The sequence below is a fragment of the Triticum aestivum genome, chromosome 1B, assembly GCF_018294505.1.
Source record: "Triticum aestivum cultivar Chinese Spring chromosome 1B, IWGSC CS RefSeq v2.1, whole genome shotgun sequence".
Lineage (NCBI taxonomy): Eukaryota > Viridiplantae > Streptophyta > Magnoliopsida > Poales > Poaceae > Triticum > Triticum aestivum.
The window spans coordinates 500,407,099-500,416,086 of NC_057795.1; positions in this window are offsets into that span (position 1 = coordinate 500,407,099).

Below are 8,988 nucleotides of genomic sequence, written 5' to 3' on the forward strand. Positions count from 1 at the left end.
CGAGGAGGCCTTCAAAGTTGTAGAAGGGGCCAATCCTGTTTTCATTGGCTTCACGGGTGCCATCTTCCCGTGGAGAGGACGGACCAGGGTTGAAGTCAAGTCCAAATGCGTTCTTGTTCTTCACAGCAGAATCTTTCGCGAATTGATAGTTGCGCTTGAAGAGATGGTCTTCGCGACACCACAGCAGAGAAGAGGGGTCGACATTCTCTGGCTCTGGTCCGTGAACCATGCATGGATAGAAGCCTTGCTCAATAGCTTCAATTTGGGTTTTGGGTTGAAGATTTTTGTACAGTATATCTCCCCAGGGTCGCTTGATGGCAGTTTTCTCAGCATACTGTTCAGTGACAAAACGGTACTTGAACCATTCCTCAGCCCAGTATCTTCGAATCCATTGGATGCAATTCTTGCGTCCAGTATAGTTTTCCTCTGGGTCTGTTTTGTATAGCTCATGCAAATCTAGAGGGAAATCCTTGGAAGTGTTACCATGGTGCTTTCTGCCACCCTTTCTTGCTGGTTTCTCAGTAGCCATGAAGCTTAACCTGAAAGGGTTCAAAACTTGCAAAGACTTCTTGTGTCTAGTCAGACAAGAACTTGCTTCGGGAGAATTTATATGACTCTGTAAGAACTCTGCAAATGAATGCAGACTATGAGAACCAAGGGATTCTCCCATGAACATGTACCTGTGACAGCATTAGAGATGCGAGGGAAGGGGAAGAGGTCATATGCATTCTCAGAAGATTTTGAAGATAAATCAGTTTGAAGACATTGACCTCATATCATGAAGACATTCACTTATTTGATGAGAGATGGTTCCAGATTTGTATGAATCCAAGAATAAGTACAAGTGCGGAATCTAACTTGTAGTGAAGCATAATTGAATAGACTAGGCACAATATGAGATGCAGAAAGAGACATATTCAACTTTGGAGATTTAGATACTACTTTTGGTAAGGAAGGATGAATCTATCAGATCAAAAAGATGGTAAAAAGTGAGTTTTAATTACCACAAGAAGAACTGCTAGACGGAGGGGAGTTGAGGACAAGCAGTTCAATCTCCCGTGCCCTAACTTGGCGACGAGAGACAGCTACGGCGGCGCCGGAGAAGATGAGGTCCGCGGCCGGCGTGAGGACGGCGTCGGAGAAGTCGCGACAGCCAAGCGCTTCGTCGCCGGCGTCGTTGAGAGCTAGCGGTGGCGCTAGGTTTTGCGTGAGGTGTCGAGGTGGAAGAAGAGTATTTGACCGTGATGGGATGTGTATTTATAAGGAAAGGGACAGCACAACGTAATTACGCAGGTGCCCCTGGCGATTCACATTTGAAGGACACATGGCGAGCATGCAACTCCTTGGTAGTTGTTCCATGTTCGCACGCACACCTAGATTGTAGGGGCAGTCGTTCAGAATTCTTTGGATTTCCGGTAATAAAGATAGAGCATTTAAAAACATACATAAATGTTTGTCAGATTGACTTCAGCTGACTAGGTTCAGTGAAGACAATCGACAGTTTTCAATAGAATGCATATGATTTGGACAGATAGAGTTGAGGTAGAAGCATAGATAGGTTAGGGTCCGATCACATTCACTTAGATCAAAAGATTCAGCGCAGAACTATAGCTATAAGTGAATGATGTAGAGGACATAACATAAGTATACTGCTAGTATAAGGCCAAATCAACCACATGAAGATAAACTTGAAAATAAGTCAGGGATGAAGACAAATCAATTATGAAAACTTTGCAAACATAACGTCAAGAGAAACTCTTTAAACAAAAGTTTGGTGGTGGCGTTACCCACCGTATAGGAAGTATTAGACTCAGACATGGCGCACAATTATCGTGGCGCTCCGAAGTCAAAGTCTGCATTAATGTCTTCACACTTAGAGTGTATGTCTTCGTTGATTGAAGATATATGGTACTTTGTGTGTTGCACATCTAAGTCATCAAAATGCATAAGTGTTAGGACGTGTGTCCATTTCACATGACATTAGAGGATTCTAGGATATTTGGCTCACACTGCAACTTGCAAAACCTTTTCTCATCTAAGGGCTTTGTGAAGATATCAGCCAATTCCTCTTCAGTGTTGACGTGAATGATATCAATATCTTCCTTCATGACATGATCTCTGAGAAAGTGATGACGAATCTCAATGTGCTTTGTCTTCGAGTGCTGAACTGGGTTGTTGGCAATCTTGATGGCACTCTCATTGTCGCAGTAGAGAGGCACATTCTTCAGGTGTATGCCATAGTCCTTGAGAGTTTGCTTCATCCAGAGAAGCTGAGCACTGCAAGATCCAACAACAATGTATTCGGATTCACCAGTGGAGAGAGATACACAGTTCTGCTTCTTTGAAGACCAACAGACAAGTGATCGTCCCAGAAAGTGACATGTGCCTGATGTGGACTTGCGATCAACCTTGTCACGAGCATAATCAACATCTGAGAATCCAACTAGATCAAACTCTAAGCCCTTTGGATGCCATAATCCTAGTGTTGGGGTGTAAGCCAAATATCAAAGAATTCGCTTCACAGCTAAGTGATGCGATTCCTTTGGTGCCGCTTGGAATTGGGCACACATGCAAACACTAAGTGTCGGTGTCAAAACCGGCGGATCTCGGGTAGGGGGTCCCGAACTGCGCGTCTAGGCGGATGGTAACAGGAGACAAGGGACACGATCTTTTTACCCATGTTCGGCCCTCTCGATGGAGGTAAAACCCTACTCCTGCTTGATTAATATTGATGATATGGGTAGTGAAAGAGTAGATCTACCACGAGATCAGAGAGGCTAAACCCTAGAAGCTAGCCTATGGTATGATTGTTGTTCGTCCTACGGACTAAAACCCTCTGGTTTATATAGACATCAGAGAGGGCTAGGGTTACACAGAGTCGGTTACAGTGGGAGGAGATCTACATATCCATATTGCCAAGCTTGCCTTCCACGCCAAGGAAAGTCCCATCCGGACACGGGACGAAGTTTCAATCTTGAAGACTTTGTCCCGTGTCCGGATGGGACTTTCCTTGGCGTGGAAGGCAAGCTTGGCGATACGGATATGTAGATCTCCTCCCATTGTAACCGACTCTGTGTAACCCTAGCCCTCACCGGTGTCTATATAAACCGGAGGGTTTTAGTCCGTAGGACAAACAACAATCATACCATAGGCTAGCTTCTAGGGTTTAGCCTCTCTGATCTCGTGGTAGATCTACTCTTGTAATACCCATATCATCAATATTAATCAAGCAGGAGTAGGGTTTTACCTCCATCGAGAGGGCCCGAACCTGGGTAAAAACATCGTGCCCTTGTCTCCTGTTACCATCCGCCTAGACGCATAGTTTCGGACCCCCTACCCGAGATCCGCCGGTTTTGACACCGACATTGGACTCGAGCCGAACCCATGGAACGCAGCCCGTCTACGAAGATTCTACGCCTAGCGCCGGGCTCCGTGTTCGTCTCCTTCCTCTATCCATTTTTTTAAACATTAACTGCCTTATATTTCTCTCCTTTTCCCTCCTTTGCTCTTACAGCCTTTTAAGGGCTTTTTTGCTCCTCGTGCGCACACAATTGATGCACTATCCACGCTCGTTATACATGGGGGCTTCTTTAACAGAAGCTTATTTATACGGGCCTCATGCCCAACACATGTGTCACACTTCCGCACGTACCTTTTACTCACCATTATATGCATCGATATGACTTAAGTTTTGGCCAAGCTGGGTTGCCTGGCTCTTGTGCTTACCCCTACATTCCTGATTGTTCGGCTAGGAGGTAAAGGGAGCACCTCTGTGATTGCTACTGCCGGGTCAGCCGGATGTGTACCTCAGACTGGGTGAAGCCGAAAGCTAGCGTTCTTAAGGGAATATTTGGTCGGTGAACTAAAAGATGATTTCTTACTCATTTATTTATCTGCCCCCAGATGTTTTTCTGCTTTTTTCGCAGTCTGGACATGCACTTTAGGGCATGCTTCCCAGGGAAAGGAACCCCTAACGGAACTATTCTCCCTGGAAGATGTTTCTTACTAACCATGTAATATAACATAACTAGTTGGGCACTTGTCTGATAAAGCACTAATGACCCCTACGCCTGGTCTCCACGCATGCCCCAGTTCTTACATAAGCGAGAGGGTATTCGGGCACACTCCGGACTATCGGGTCCTGAGGATGAAGACAAAAGGTCCGCCATGACAAACAATCAACAATCCGGCTAGACGGCATTTTACATGTCATTTTAAATTACATAGTCAATTTGACTGGGTATATTCCTCTTCAATACCATCCAACAGGCTATCTAGTTTACAGTCCTGTTGGGAATATTTGGCGGCCAACTCTACCTGGCCGTACACTAAACTGACAGGGATCTCCTTCCCATCGGGCCCTACAGGTCCGACCTCGGCCATGTGGTTTGGGTCAGCCTTCGCGTACCGCGTCTTCACCATGGCCCAAGCCTCCCTGATGCCTTGATGGCAGGCCGATATCTTCCATAATCGGAAGCGCTGTCGTGCTCCCTTCAGCTTCTCTGCAAGCTCTGCAAGGCCTTCGGGCAAGGAGACAGACGGCCACAAGGCCTGGGTGACGCCTTGCATCACCTGCCGAACTCGTTCATGCAGTTGTGAGAGCTTGGGAAGAAGGTCACCCGTAGAACCGGGCATTTCCTCTGCAGGTCGACCTGTCAGCATACCTACAGACATAACTCTGTCAATCGACTTCCTCACCGAACTCCTCTTTTTGTAGTTCGTTCAAGCACTTACTAAAAATACCACGTCAAAGCCACCGATTCTCCTTCATGGAGTCCGACAGCTGGGCACGAACATCCTTTAGTTCCTCGCCCAACTGGGTGTTGGCATCTTGGAGCTTATTATTCTCTTGCCTCACCCTCGTAAGCACGCTCGCACCGGCCTATAACCGGCGCAAGAGTTGTTGCTTGTCCGGATCCACTCCGGCGCCATCTGCAATGTTATTGTCAGATTTGCAAGCACGCCGCACTCTTCAACATACTTATATTTCGAAGTATATATTACTAGAGGGGGTCTCCTTGGCCTCCCCTATCGCGGTTAGTGCGGCCTCAAGTTGGGCCTTGCACTCTTCCAGCTCCTGGGGCAGTTGGGTATTCTTTTCTGTAAGATCCTGCATAACAAATGATCCTTAAATCAGTTGTTCTAACTGTTTCAAGTCTCGGGGGCTACTGACATATATAACCATCATATTTTCTCACCCATATGTCTTTTACATACTGCTCTGTGGCTCTGGCTAGACCATTTTGAGCGGCACGGAGGTACGCATCTCCCGTATTAAAGGCATCCAATGCCTCTTGGGAGGAACAAGCGTCACGAAGAATTGTCCGACGATGCCTATGGTTCATGGCACTCTCCACCAAAGAAACTTACTCTTCTTCCTCCTCGTCGGAGCTGAGCTCGGAAAGATTGAAGTCCGGCCCTCCGGTCCGGCGAGGCGGAGGAGTAGGATCCCTTGCCGCTTGGCGGGGGCGGTGGCAGTGGCCCGGGAAGATCCCGCTCCAGTTGGCGCTGTTGCATGGGGCGCTCCCGCGGCAACATTGCTTGCCGCGGTAGAGCGTGTCGCGCGGCTCGGTGGCTGTGAAGCCGGTTGTCGCCCCGCCGCGTCCCCGGCCCTGCGAAGGCGCCTTCTTGGTGGGGCTGGGGGCTCCGCCTGCGGCAAGTTTTCTGAAGGCTCGGCCTCCTCCTCGCCGGCCTCGCTCGGCTCGGCTTCGGAACCGGCAGGCTCCTCCTTGCCCATGAATTCCGCGCGCTCGGCAAGGTTTGCCGCCTCCGCAGCCTCCGCCTCCTCCACAGTGAACCCAAACGCGCCCGTAGCAGCTGCGGCCGCAGCCTCTTCCGCCCTAGTGGCGATGCGCTGCATCTCCTCGTCGGTGGTGTCACGGGTGAGGCTCCTCTGCTCGTCAGCGTGGACCGGCACTTCCTCCAAGGTGTCGAAGAACGCTCGCACAACGTCATCCGCAGGCTCTTGCCAAGTTGGGACGATTCCGTGTGAATCGCACAACGGCATCATGGCGCGGATCCGGTCAAGCGAAGAGTTATTGCACAAAGGAACTACGCCCCTCGGCAGTGTGAATGGGTGCTGGGGGTCGCGTTTGAATAACTCCAAGAGCATTGCGTCCAGCTCCAAGATGGTGAAGTTGTAGTTGAGGCCCGGCTGCAGCCTCATGATGTCCGCTGAATTCTTGAATTCCCAGGCGGGCCTCCCCCTCTCCTGCAGGGGGGCAATGTGGCAGCGGAGGAAATCTGCCCCGACAGCACCTACGGTGAGCCCGACAAGCCTAAGGCGAAGAATCCTAGTGATAGCGATCTTCAGCCTCTTGTCTTCTGGGGCCACGTTGCTCCAGTCATTGCCGCGCACTATTGGAGTTTGGCGCACGGCGGTGAAGGGCTGCGGATTCTCCTCAACGATCCAGCACCACTCCGCTCTCCACTCCTCCCACTTGCTACGGAGCTCACCCTCCAAGTACGCCTCTTTCTTGCCGACTCTCGAGATCCAGGCAATCCCTCTGGCAAGCGGCTCTCCTCTCTCTACCCGAGGTATGAAGAAGTGGCGGAAAAGGGCAACACTAGGGTGGACTCCGACAAAGTTTTCGCATAAGTGTGCGAAAACTGCCATGGTCAGGACAACGTTGGGGGTGAAGTCAAGGAGGCGGAAGCCATATGTGTTCATAATGTCACAGAAGAACTCTGAGAAGGGCGGGCAGAGCCCGCAATAGAAGAATAGCGCGAAGAACGGGTACCTGTTTGGAGCCAACTCCGAAGCGGCGGCCGGGAGTACCCTCGTGCGCGGATGCGCACGCGTCTCCGTCGCCCAAAAGAGGTAGAAGTACTCCCTCAGCTCCTGCACGCCGAGCTGGGGGGTGAAGATCGCCCGCTCCTTCCGCAGCGCCGCGAGCCGCTGCGCCTCGGCCGATTTCACGCCTTTTTCCTTATCGGCTTTCGGGGCCATGGCGGAGGTGATGAGGGAGGTCGACGGCGTGGTGATGCTGGTGGCAATGGGGGGCGGAGCGCTGCTCTCTCGGCTTCGAGAAGAAGGGGGGAGCGGCAGAGTTTCTTGAAGATCAAGTAGCAGCAACCAGCGAGGGGGAACAAACTGCCCCTGTTTCCTCTGCTTATAAAGAGGGACGGGGCGGACGTTTCGGCCTTCCAAATAAACAACCACCCACGATCTCTCCCACGATGCCGCATTCAACGCGTGCTGTTATGGGAGAGCGCGGTGGATACGGAGCGAGATTCGGCATGGCCCAGCCTGCATGTGCCCGTGCCCTGTCTTGGGCCTGGCCCAACAGCGCTCGGCACCGTGTCTGGCCCAGGCCCGGGGGCTCCTGTCGGTGTACTAGAATAGGGGTACCCTAGTACCCCGAACTTGTGCACGAGCAGTTGCAGCACCCCGCGGCAAGGCTTGCCGGGCGAACGCCAGGATCCTCCATGGTTCCCTTGGAGCCATTCAAGAACAAAGTATTTAAGCTCAGGAGACAAGGCCCCGGCAAGAGGAGCTTGCTGGGAAGACCAACCAAGGCGCTCCAAGGAACTTGCCGCGACGCGCCACGTGCTCCGGCAAGGCAACAAGGCCCCGACAAGAGGAGCTTGCCAGGAAGACTAAACAAGGTACCCCGAGGCCCGGAGAGCGACAAGCTTCCGGACCCGACAAGATAACGACAGCGGCAAGGCGCTTGCCGCGGCAGGCGGCCACTCTGTGCCCGTGCTCCAGCGCATCCACCAACGTGTCGCTCTGGGGGCCTCTCTAGGCGCACGTGGCGGGAGGCTATGCAGCCAGCGATGCGCAGTGGCAGGCGAAGCTGACAAGATCGCCATCGTGGCGAACGGTGGCGCCCCTAACTGTCCTTTTCTGCACTGTTTGGGCGACTCAGACGGGCCTTTAATGCCCTTATCCCCTGCCGTTAGGGTTAGGTAGGGTGCACTGTACAAGTAACTGTATCAACTACCTCTCTTTTTACGTTTTTACCCTCCTTTGCGTTGCCACCTGTCGGTGACCCCTTCAGCGTATAAAAGGAGGCCCATGCGCAACGTAGAGGGGGTTCGGACAGTTCGCTTCGATTCATTCGTAGCCCAGAAAACATCACGCTCTCTCTCTCTCTCGAGCAAGAACGCCAGATAATACAACCAGACAAGCAGCAGTAGGAGTGTTATCTCTTCGAAGAGCTCCGAAGCTGGGTAAACTGCTCGTGTGCCTCACCTTGATCTGCTCTTCGTGCGATCTCCGCCCCCCGCCAAACCGAAAGGGGCCCGGTCCGCCGGCCCCATAGGTGTTCGTGGATCAGTTTCCCCGACAGCATCCACTATCCATAATCCATTCTGAAGCACGAGGTGTCGTAGCCTACGGTGCAATTTGGGGGATAGGCTTCACCAAGCGAGTTGTGAAGCAGAAACATTTGACGAACAAGTGGAACATGGAAATTCAGGTCTTGGTTAGGATAGATAGGATGAGTGTCAAGGAAATCTGGAGTGAAATACATAGTAAGACCATTTGGGAATTTTATCTTGTGCCCTACAAGGTTTTTAAGGTCTCCAGCAATAGCTTTGGGTGCTTTTGATTTCCGGCTGGAGACCTTTCCCTGCAAAAGAGAGTTAAGTTTTCTTAACCACCCACATCTTCAGGGGTGGCTTAGAAGCAATGAGTCTAACTGCAACATCTGAGAATTTTGGCTTCGGAGACCTAGTAAATAGCCATGCAGGGGGTGAATAATACTCATATGAATAAGCAGAAAAGTTCTTGGTTCTATGAACATAACGGTTTAATGAAACACGCTCATATTCATGGTTCTGAGTATGATTTTCCTGCAAAACATTGACGTTAGGGTGACTCAGATGAGTCCTCGGTCTGCATGAAGCTTTTGGAACATATGAAGCCTTTGGTATGGGGTTTGTCTTCTTCACAGGTGGTGTCATGATGACATTCATGGGAAGATTCTCAAGACAACTCTTGGGTACCCATATCTTCTTCATAGGTGACCCATTCCTGCAGTT